Source organism: Poromitra crassiceps, assembly GCF_964638095.1.
Source record: "Poromitra crassiceps genome assembly, chromosome: 10".
NCBI classification, from domain to species: domain Eukaryota; kingdom Metazoa; phylum Chordata; class Actinopteri; order Beryciformes; family Melamphaidae; genus Poromitra; species Poromitra crassiceps.
Window position 1 is genome coordinate 2,440,734 of NC_139631.1, and position 12,500 is coordinate 2,453,233.

Genomic DNA, 12,500 nt, shown 5'->3' on the forward strand with positions numbered 1-12,500 from the left:
CTGTCTGCATTATAGGCTATTATTCCATATTATTATGCTTCTCAAACCAATCTAACTGCAGTTTCAATACTGCAAGCATGTAAATACGCTACACTATAGCAAGATCAAAGTGAAAATAATGTTCTAAAGGCATCAGCTACAAAAATATAGCCTATCCCTATATGATGAGATTAATTTTATATTGGTGAAAGTTTGTTCAGAATGATATCGTTTTCTCTCCCCTGCTGCAGGTAGAATGATGCACATAAATATACCCTACATTATGTAAAGTCATTGCATAAATGTGTTTTTATTGTAAAACTAAATGTGAAGTTGGGCAAAGTTATTGGAGCGGACATCACAGTATAGCACATGACAGTAGAAGCGCGTTCTGAAGCGCGTTCCTCTGACACTTATCTAAATGACGTTAAATCGACAAAGGATATATATAGGCCCAGGAGGACATATATGTTTCACTTAGGGTGGTGTTTTAATTTCGATTATTTATTTGGTCCAATATTGAAATGTTCTACAATTGCAGGCTGTGTTACCATTACACATTATTTTAGATCGACCTTTTATATCTATTTCGCCTCATTTAGTTGCTATTTAGTAGCGAAATTGAGTACCCAATTGCATGCTGGGGCATTCACAGGCAGTCAGAGAGAGACAGTCGTATTGTGCCTGTCAGACTGCCTGCAGCCTCAAAGCGGTACACGGAGTTGTTTTACCCAGGCTGGACGCGTTGTCACACAGGCTTGTGACAGTAACTCAACGCGGAAGGATTTATTTCACAATAAACTGGTAAACGCACACCAATGCCTGCTCCTGTCAGTAGGAGAGAGGGAGAGAGTGACACAGGTAAGGGTGACAGAGGAGAGAGGGGAGGAATAGGCCTGCTTTTCAAAGGCGCAAGGCGCTAAATTAACGCCAGCTCGGAAGATAGGTATTTAGCGCCGACACGCCCACTTTGGCCCATTCTGGGACTGCGCCACGCCCATTCGGCCTAAAGCGCATTTGGCAGCGTAAAGCCATATTGATATCGTCCCAAAACAGGCGCAAGGCACGTTTTTTTGCGTTTAAGGCCCGTTTTAGCGCCGAAGGCCTGTGGGAGAATAGGGCCCCAAGTGATTAAGTCAGTCAATCAGTCAGTCAGACATCAAGTGATTAAGTCAGTCAATCAGTCAGTCAGTCAGTCATCAAGTGATTAAGTCAGTGTCAATCAGTCAATCAGTCAGTCAGTCATCAAGTGATTAAGTCAGTGTCAATCAGTCAATCAGTCAGTCAGTCATCAAGTGATTAAGTCAGTGTCAATCAGCCAGTCAGTCATCAAGTGATTAAGTCAGTCAATCAGTCAGTCAGTCAGTCATTAAGTTGTTTAGTCAGTCAATCAGTCAGTCAGTCAGTCAGTCAGTTAGTCAGTCAGTCAGTCATTGCCTGGTTCCAGACCTTCAAATCCAGCCACTCCACAGAGTTGGCTGAAGAAAGAAACGGAGTGTAACAAGTTGACAGTTGAGTGTGATATCAGGCCAAGTCAGTGACAAAGCCCAGACACAGGAATGCTGGCAGTGCTGAAGAGTTAGGTGGCACAATGCAGTGGCCTCAGCATTATCCAGCTTGTTTGCACAAAGATGTTGTATCCTGACTGTAATGTGGCTTCATTATTACCTGTTCTCTGTGGAGGAAAATGATTTGATCTGCTATATATATAAAAAAAAACTCTTTCGGTACTGTAGAGTGGCATTTATAAACAGGTGTTTTCAGAAACGTAAAACAGAAATGACTGTTTTGTTGATAACTTGTTTGCAGACTGGAACATCTGTATTTTGAAGATAGTGAAAAATGAGCTTCAGTCAGTGTTTCTTTCCCCTCCAAATGGAGATGAAACGTGTTCCTTGCACCTCGTCTTGTCATTTCTTCCTCCTCTGACTGTTGACTGACACGACATAAAGCACTTTTACAGCTGAACAAGGTTGTATTTCCAGTAGCTGCCAGTCATTTGGTTCAGCCTCTGGCTTTGCCTTTATCAGCTCCTGAGCCAATAAACATACCTGAGGGTCATAGATCTCTGGAGGCCTCTCAGCCCTCTGCAGGGAGAAACACTCAAACCAAGGACAGGCTTGGTTGTGTGTGTGAGTGCTGCTGAAGTGTCACAGCGCTGTGCTGTATCTTAATACAACTACAAATTAAACTTGAACTTGAACTTAACATATTATCCACATAAAGCCAGGGTATGTTGCCTGCTTCACACTAAATCCTATTAAAGAGAAAAGAAAATCATCCCATGAAGTGTGGTCTGCTTTGGAAAAGTCAACGTATTATTGGTATATCGTTAAGAAAGTCATCTTTATGATTAACAATATGATCGAGCCTTAATAGCCACCATTAGTATTTATGTGATTCCCCCCCCCCCCCGCTTCGAGCTGTCACAGTGCAGCTCCAGCCCGATTCAGGGTCAGAGACCCTTGCAGTCACGGGGCATCAAACCTGCAGCGTCCGTCCAGCTCCAGCAGGACAGTGGTACGAACCACTGGACCACCGTGCCGTCACGACCTTGCCCAGAGCAGTCATGAAGCAGTCAGATCCAACGAGTTATTTATTGGCCTCGCAACCAGATACATGGCAGAATCCACAGCAGACAAAAGGCCAAAGTGAGCTCATGTGTGTTTGGGGCCCTGCGGCCAAACAGCAGCCATTGTTGGCTGTGCAAAGTCACAATGGTGTTTCTGTTCCAAAGCAACACAAGTGAAAGCTTGTCAGAAGCAAAGGAAAGCCAGGGGGAGAAGACGGAACCGAGAGAGGAAAAACACACACACTTTCCAAACCCAAACACGTTAACGGCGCTAGCTACAACCTGGAAGTCACCGCGGTCCGCTCGAGCAAGCCGCCCGGGCAGTAGGCCTCTCTCTCTCTCTCTCTCTCTGTAACTTTCACTTTACGCCTTTTTGGCACCTTTTCGCTCTCTTCTCTTCTGCATCTTTGGCTGCTTTGTTTGTTGAGAAATTTTGCACTGATGAATATACTGACCGTTCATCTTTTTCTCTACTACCTGTATCTATTCTTATGGAACATTTTGAAAGAGATTACACACACACGCGTATATATCGGTGCAAAATATTGGCTCATACTATTTGTCAGCTGCAGTCCAAAAATATCAGTATCATCCTTCAAAAACCCATATGGGTCAAAAGCCTAGATAATATGAATAAAGGGTTATGTGACACGCTCTTCTGTAATGTCAGACACCATTCAGCTGTGATGGTTGAGTGGCATATTTATATATTATAAAATACAATGCGGGTTGTGTTAGAAGCCGGCTCAAGGAAGTCACAAAAGGAGCAGTCATACTATAAAGTGAAATTTAAAACAATAATTTATTAACTAAAACTAAGGGGAAATAACTAGACAACACGTGCATAAAAGAAGAGAACAAAATGTGCGCTGGTGAGGAGGGTAGAGAGACACTGCGAAGTAATACACCGGGCCCAGGTGCAACCAATCAGGATTTAATGACAACCCCACCCAGCAGGCTCCTGCAAGTCACAGAAGCAGGTACCTCAGCAGACCTCGGTACCTGAAGGCAGCGAGATGAAGAATGGCCCACGAGAAGAGGAAGCAGAGACAAACGCATGAACATCATTAGGCTTCAGGTTTGGGAGGACAACATGGTGGTGGTGGTGTTGTCCCAGCCCTGAAGCCTCATGATGCGTTCCTCTCTGGTTCCTCTTCTTATTATGTGCTGCTCTTCCTCCTGCTGCCTTCAGGTACCGAGGTCTGCTGAGGATGGGCCAAGAAGCTGGCCAGGAGCAAGCAAGCTGGGGACAATCACATGTAGAGTTTTGTAAAGTTGTTTTTTTGCTGATGTTACGGGTTGCCGGTGGGACCCTGTTTTTATGGAGGGGTGTGTGGCCGTGACGACCCTCCCACTCTCCTGGGGTCTGTGACTGGCAGCAGTCTGCTGGATGGGCTCGTCATTAAAGCTGATTGAGTGCACCTGGGCCCCAGAAGAACTTCACACCATTCAGTACCTCTCCCTCCTCACAATGCACCTTTTTATGATCATTTTTGTTTAATGTGTAGTGTGTTGTCTACTTATTTCCCCTTATATTTAGTTAATAAATGAGTATTGTTTTTAACTCTTACTTTGGCATAATGACTCCCTTCTTTTGTTACTTCCTGGGGCCGACTTGCAACTGTTACATCAACCAAAAGTAGATTCATGCTTTCTTGCATAAATCACTGGGTTGGGTTTGCGGTGTATTTTCTATTTTATTTATTTATGTTTTTGACCAATGAAATGAAAGACTGCGAGACAGAGAGAGCCAATCAGCTGCCTATATCACGTCAAACCCTGCCTTCTCTTCACTGTCATTGGTTCACTAGTAAAAAAGAAAAAAAGACCTCTACAAACTTCTCTCAGCTCTGCTTAAAAACATCGTTAGTTTTCCAAAGTGTCTGCTTCCCATTGACTTCATACTAAAGAAAGAAGAGGAGTGGTGTATCTCTACTGTATCTCTAGAGATACAGTAGAGATACAGTAGTATATTGTTGTTGACTCAAAATGAGCTAACTGTCCAGGAAGTGGAAAATAAATCTGTTTTCCTCAATGGTTAACACACTGTAACGTCATGGTTTTGTAGAGATTCTGCATAGCCTATACCACAATGTAATAAACAACTCGTTAGGACTGTTGTGTGTTGTAAAGTTTATGATCTATTTATCTCTCTCTCTCTCTACCCGTGTCTTTCTATGTAGCCTGTTGTCACAGTTAGATTCACTTTTCTTGAAGCTGCTGTCTTATCACTTTCCAATAAGGTATGTCTTTGGGAAGGAGCGCAGCCCACCGCTATCGCTGACGCTAACACACTAGCCTACTAGCTGACCTGCTCCTCAGCCTGCTTTTCCCCAGCATCCAGCTTTCATGTATCTGTGTATTTAAGCCAGCGGTAGTGCACAGAGGTCAATGGTAGGCTATAGTCTGGAAAAGGCCGGATCTCACCTCTTTGGAAATGATCTATTTGTCAACTTCTGTTTCCCTTCCCACTTGGGAGAGATTGTTCTCTTAGCTCGTCTTTTATCTTGCCACAGATATCTTGCTTTGCAGAGTGCATCTTTCTCAGCACAGCAGACGGCAGAAACACAGTTCAAATTCAGCAGTCGCTATTCATATGCGGTTGAATTGCCGTAAAGCCTACAGATCTCCCTGTTCTCATTCATGAGGTGTGCGCTGCCAAAGTGTTAGGAGAGGAGATCCTGTTTGGAGCAGTTCTACTTTTCTTCAATGACTTCTTGGTTTACTCACAGCAACAAACACAGCAACAAACACACCGGAGCAAAGCTAAAGATAAAGAAACGTGTTCAATGTCTCTCGGCTCCACACTTATAATGACAATCTGTGCCTGTCAGTGGCAAGAACAAGCACTTTAAGTGGACGTACATTGAGTCTGAGTTTGAATTTAATCATTCTGACTTGCAATACAATGATGAATTATGCACTTAGAAGAAGAAAAAAAAAAAAACATTACATACAATACATTGATGGTTCGTCTGTGTGCCTGATTACATTACAGTCCATGTAGCTGCCAGGAGGCAGATCTGCTCTCGCTCAATACTGCTACTGGACCAACACAAAACAATGTTTTCCCCATGAGTCACTTGGACACAAAAAGTGAGGAAAATAGGGCCCAGGTTTGAAAAATACCCACATTCTGGTGTTTGTGAATCACTGTTGTTGACTTTCCTCTCTCATCCCTTTCTTGGGTGCAGTTTACTGACGTCACCTTCTCAGATTTCTGGGTATTGTTGTGTAGAATTCTCTCTTATCTCTCGCTGCCAATCGAAGCCACCATGCGAAGCTGCCTATCGTGTCAGTTTGAGACAAACAAAACGTTTTCATCGTCGCGCAACGTGATTGGTAGAGCGGGGGATCCTGTTTTGGAAGCTGCCTCCGGTGACGGCGGTGATTGGGCCGATCGCAGTACGTCAATGTTTTGCTGCTTGTTTTGGATTGGCTGTTTAAAGGCCTCACTTTGGAGGCATCAAAACGTGGACAGGAATCAGTCAGGCCTGGGCTGGCTCTCCTGTGGTGGACGTGCGGCTTGGCCTGGTTGTTGTACGCTTTGTGTGTGCGGTGGGTCTGAGAGGCAGCCTGTCAAAGTCAATCAGCCCCCAACGGCCGGCTAAAAACAGACATCCTGAGTGCAACGTTGTTCACACACACACGTGCACACACATGCACCGACACACACACACACACACACACACACACACACACACACACACACACACACACACACACAGGAACAGGCAGACAGAGATGCAGCCTCACACATACTTGTTCATGCTTGTGTACTGTGTGTATTTCTCTGTCGGCAAGTCGCTGACTCGGAAGCTACACGGATACAACACTGTGCTGCAGTCAGCTGGAGCTTCAATATGATTGGATGCCTGAAGACATGTATTCAACCAGGACGAACAGCTGACCCCCCCACCCCCATTTCTCTCTGTAGTGTAGCCTGACCAGAGGAGAAGAATAAACTACAGATGGAGAAAAAAAAAAAAAAATCCTGCCGGCATGGCTTTTATGACTTACCTACCGGAATACATTCAAGTCATACATGAGTTATGGTAGTTACTATGATAAATCAAAGGTGCTATTGTTGTGTAGCATTTTAATCTGAGAAAATCGTTGCTCTATGGCACAAAACATGAGGAGAAAAAAGCGAATGGGGCTAAAGCTATCAGAGTTCCCAGCAATGGGAAGTGATGGGAAATGGCGGAAGGAGTGAAGGGCCGGTGGGAAAATCACTTCCATCCTGTTCAAACACTCTGGGGGGGGGGGGGGAGGGGCAGGAAGGAACAAGGTTTTATGGGAAATGTGGTCTTAATTTAGCTGAACAATAACCCTAACAACACCACTGGTGTGTGCGATAGAGGCTACTGTACCAGTCGCCTTGCTCATGGTCTCATTTGATTATTATCCACTAAGGTATTATTAATTTGACAGTGATATAGTTATGTTTAACTAAAGCTGCTACACATACTGTAGCAGCTTTAAAGCTATACTGGAATATCATAGTGACACGTGTTGCATCTCTTGTCTTGGCTGCTATAGTCTGACTCAGAGGAAGTAGGCTGTGGGTAGGAGCTCTGCTATTGGTGCCGTCCGTTTCAGTCACAATTCTCATCCCCTTCCGGCTCCGCTATCTGCGTGTTTTTCAAAGTCCACGTCGCTACGTGAAACAACATCAACTATAACCTGCGAGTTAGCAACCTACACGCTGAAAATTTAAAGTTTTACATACTCAACATTATGTGTTTTACTTGTCGTTTTCTTTTACCTCGATGTAGCCATTTTGTTCGAACAAAATAAGTTCCCCCCTGACACTGCAGTATTTTTGCAAGAGCATCCTGGGCGCTATATAGCGCCACCCAAGCCCCTTGTGATTGGTTGAAAGACATGCAAATAAGGCTAAGAGTGTTTTCTTCCACGATAGCAGAATGACAGTAGGTTGAGGCAGAGCTTTCTCCAGCGCTGGCATAGCGCTCATGTGGAGATGTGGTGAGCCAGACTAGGGCTGCTGTGGTTTTGGCCCCTCCCAACACTCCTCGTTGGCACGGGCTGAATGTTTGGAATGTAAAATGTGCAGGGTGCACGGGGGGGTGGAGTGTGTACCCGGGCAGCCGGCTCTCACGGCTGTTAGTACAGTAATCACACACCACATTCACCTGGAATTGGCAAAGCGACACGCTGTAAATGCTTTCAAATCGGCCGCGGTCGAAAGCGGCCGACGTCCCGGTGGCTCCAGACGGAACGGCACGCTGGTGTGCGGGCTGATACTCCTCCTGCTTCTACATAGCAAAATGGCCGAGGAGCTTGAACAATAAATACCGTGAGCTCCAACCTCACGCTTTGTGTGTTTCCAGCAGGTCACCCCTCTGCTGCTCCACAGAAACAAGCTTCCCCCCCGAAACAAGCTTCCCCCCCCCCACGTTCTGGTTTATCAGCCTCTAAATGGCATGCAGGCCAGGCGGGGGAGACGCTGGCGTCAGCCCACGTCTGTGGATTACACCCATACAGAAGCACCAGGGGAGGAGGGACAGCTAGCCAATGTGATATGCAGATGGAGAGAGCCAGCAATAATAATAATCCTAATCATCATAATTAGAAGGCAGTCCATAGAGAGAGCAAAGCTCCGCCAGCATTGAACAATCATCCAATTTGCATAACGGTTTTATGTTTGTTTGCCATTTTGTCTTCCAGGTTTGATTGTCTGAGAAAATAGCATGTTTAGCAACGCTGTTTAGCAGCTGACTCCCAGAAGTTGGACTGTGAACACAGCATGGTAGCTATGGCTGCAAAACAACACTCGTCTAATGGCGGAAATCCCAGAACCGGATCACTACCAAGATCTAATCAACTCATGCTTGGACAAGGCCTATCTGTCACCACATTTCAGCCAAAGGTTTTCATGACTTTTTGGGATATCTTTGCTCACAAACAGACAGATGGGGGTCTCCTTCCAGCTGCATTGGTGGAAGAAATTCGAGTTAGTTAGCCGATACATCGAACTGAAAATCTCTGATATTTTCAGTGTCAATGTCATTCACCACTTTGCGAAGGGATTTGATGCAGTGAGTTTGATCGCATATTTTTTGTATTGATTGATCAGTACTCTACTATTGGTTGTCAATGGGAAGCCCTTAAGCAGAATCAAATCTAGCTATTATGATTATCTTAGGTTTTAAATATTCTAAATGAGGTTTCAGATGGTTTTTTTTTCCACCCATGATAACACTGTGGGAAACACTGAATTTGAAAAATGGTCCGATTTCTAGATATTGCATATCACTTCTATCCAAAAATATCAGTGGTATCGACTTTCAGAAACGCATCCTAATAATAGGCATATAATAATCATTTTGGTAGTGCTTTGCAAGAGGAAGCAAGTGCGTGGAATGAAATCGATGAAAGCAAATGCTATTAAAAGCCTGCAAAGTGTGAAGGAGTAAGTGAAAAGACTGGTGACTGTACTGTGGATAATGCAGGCACTGCAGGCTGTTTAGGGCTGTCCGTGGGCTGCTTGCTGCTGAATGGGCTGTGGGGGAGACGTGGGCTGCTTGCTGCTGAATGGGCTGTGGGGGAGACGTGGGCTGCTTGCTGCTGAATAGGCTGTGGGGGAGACGTGGGCTGCTTGCTGCTGAATGGGCTGTGGGGGAGACGTGGGCTGCTTGCTGCTGAATGGGCTGTGGGGGAGACGTGGGCTGCTTGCTGCTGAATGGGCTGTGGGGGAGACGTGGGCTGCTTGCTGCTGAATGGGCTGTGGGGGAGACGTGGGCTGCTTGCTGCTGAATGGGCTGTGGGGGAGACGTGGGCTGCTTGCTGCTGAATGGGCTGTGGGGGAGACGTGGGCTGCTTGCTGCTGAATGGGCTGTGGGGGAGACGTGGGCTGCTTGCTGCTGAATGGGCTGTGGGGGAGACGGCTCATATTGCTTCATGCCGGGGCTGTGATCTGCTCTGCGGGGGAGGAGGGAGGGAGGCAGAGCAGTGCTGCTGATAGCGTCCAACAGCCTAGTATCAATCTTTATTATCACTGAAGGGCCAATTCACTTTACAGCTAGTCGCCATTAATACACGGTGCAAGGAGGAACAGATAGAAGCAGCTACACTGTTGCTGCTACAGGTACAACATGGCTACAACAACACAATACAGGAGCCAGTAACCAACAGGGGTTCATAACAAGAGCTGTGAGAATACGACTACTGTTTATGTCCCAATATGCAGAGCTAGCAGTACAGATAGAAACTTACCTCACACAGCATAGCACTATAGAGTCGACTATAGATAGCATTACAGAGTGGATTATTTGGTTAGATTTTGGAGCACCTTGCGGCATACATTTGCATGTTAATGAGCAAAAACCTATTTTCTACTCATGTTAATTAATTAATTAATTATTAATTAATTAATATGAGTAGTTGTAGTCGTTTCAAGAAAATAGGTGTTTCCTCATTAACATGCAAATTTATGAATATGAATACCGCTCATGTGTTATGTGAAGACAAATATGTAGGCTATAGAAGTATTTGCTAATTAAATACCTTATTAGCATAACTGCTTGTGTTGAATCCATCATAGGGATGACATAAAGCGGCTCAAGTGTCTGACCTGCTATCACCGGTTCATCATATAAGAAGCTCAGTGCTCCTCTCAAATTGCTTTGTAGTAGCGGTTCGATGTAATTTAAGGTTTGGATTCCACATCCAGTTGTGGTTCTAGCGCACCTTCTCATTTGGATACTACTATATTATGATAAAAGCACCATCTCTGAAGAATGCTTGTGCTTTCTGAGAGACGTTCCATAAAATCATGTCTTTTTTTTATTTTCTCCCCTCTGTTTCCCACTTCCCGATAGCGTTGTCAGAATCAGAATCAGCATTATTGGCCAAGTATGTACACACACAAGGAACATGACTCCGGTTTACGTTGCTCTAGTCTCGTCTCAATGTACTCACATGCACAAGCTAAAACAAACAAGACAGAAACAGAAATGGATGTACAGTAGATGTATGTACAGTATACTGTATCAGCCCCACATAGGATTGTAACCACTTATAATTTCAGAAATTGCAGTTATTTACCGTTCAATGTAAACAAGAGTTTGAGTCAGATAGACAGTTATTTTACAGTAAACGTATTTCAAAGCGCGCGCGCGTGTGTGTGTGTGTGTGTGTGTGTGTGTGTGTGTGTGTGTGTGTGTGTGTGTGTGTGTGTGTAGGGTGCGTGCGTGGGGGTTACATGGGGGTAGGTCATACAGGTTGCTATACAGGGATATTTCTGTCCCTGGTTTTGAGTGTTTAAACTGCTAAAGTGGTTCCAGTGTTCAGCAAGTGTTCAGGTAACTGGTTTAAGTGTTCATCAGAGTGATGGCCTGTGGGTCCAAACTGTCCTTGTGTCTGGTCCAAGTGTTCATCAGAGCGATGGCCTGCCTGTGGGTCCAAACTGTCCTTGTGTCTGGTTCTTGTGTCTGGTGTAAGTGTTCATCAGAGCGATGGCCTGTGGGTCCAAACTGTCCTTGTGTCTGGTTCTTGTGTCTGGTCCAAGTGTTCATCAGAGCGATGGCCTGTGGGTCCAAACTGTCCTTGTGTCTGGTTCTTGTGTCTGGTCTAAGTGTTCATCAGAGCGATGGCCTGTGGGTCCAAACTGTCCTTGTGTCTGGTTCTTGTGTCTGGTCCAAGTGTTCATCAGAGCGATGGCCTGCCTGTGGGTCCAAACTGTCCTTGTGTCTGGTTCTTGTGTCTGGTGTAAGTGTTCATCAGAGCGATGGCCTGTGGGTCCAAACTGTCCTTGTGTCTGGTTCTTGTGTCTGGTGTAAGTGTTCATCAGAGCGATGGCGTGCCTGTGGGTCCAAACTGTCCTTGTGTCTGGTTCTTGTGTCTGGTGTAAGTGTTCATCAGAGCGATGGCCTGCCTGTGGGTCCAAACTGTCCTTGTGTCTGGTTCTTGTGTCTGGTGTAAGTGTTCATCAGAGCGATGGCCTGTGGGTCCAAACTGTCCTTGTGTCTGGTTCTTGTGTCTGGTGTAAGTGTTCATCAGAGCGATGGCGTGCCTGTGGGTCCAAACTGTCCTTGTGTCTGGTTCTTGTGTCTGGTCTAAGTGTTCATCAGAGCGATGGCGTGCCTGTGGGTCCAAACTGTCCTTGTGTCTGGTTCTTGTGTCTGGTCTAAGTGTTCATCAGAGCGATGGCGTGCCTGTGGGTCCAAACTGTCCTTGTGTCTGGTTCTTGTGTCTGGTGTAAGTGTTCATCAGAGCGATGGCCTGCCTGTGGGTCCAAACTGTCCTTGTGTCTGGTAGCTTGTCGGTAGTGAGGAGAGTTATTTTTGGAGAAGACAGAGGAGCAGCAGCTCGGCAGGCTGGAGATCAGCTGACTGGCCGTGTGGGTTTGTGGTCACAGTGGTTGAACTGGTGACTGGCTGGCTACCGTCTGTCTGACTGAGTGACAGCACTGTAAAAAATGCTGGCTTCAAAATGGTCCAGCATGGTTTTGAGATACTTCTCATGGCTTGAAAATAACAGGAATTATCCTTTAACTCCGGAATATGGTACAGTACCTACAGTGCTAGCTCTTAGCCTGTAGCCTGCCAGGGAAAATACACAGCATTAGATTACATTACATTGTAACCGGCATGCAGAGAAATACATGCAACCCAACCCTGCTGGTATCCAGCGCTGGATGACTTGTAACTTTGCTTTGGCTGTCACCTTGTTATTATGAGTGTTCCACTTGCTTTGCTTCATCTGTATATTTTCCAAATGAGCAGATTGTTGTTTTTCACGACTCATTCTCGCTTCATCAGCGATGCAGCAATACCCTCGTCGATCACTGGGGGCATCGCGGCTGACCCACTTTTTCCACTCCAGGTTTCATTTGCTACTTTGCAGGATGTAGACTGGCAGTTTGACCTGCCAGTGTCTCTCCAGGCCCTGACACTGGATCAGGGAGGAACTCTCATCATCATTT

General features: G+C 45.6%; 1 protein-coding gene across 6 annotated transcripts in view; it reads left to right on the forward strand.

Moving 5' to 3' along the window:
* The window catches only part of fbrsl1 (fibrosin-like 1), a 420,341-nt gene that overhangs the window by 23,626 nt on the left and 384,215 nt on the right, over positions 1-12,500 (forward strand). The window lies entirely within an intron of this gene.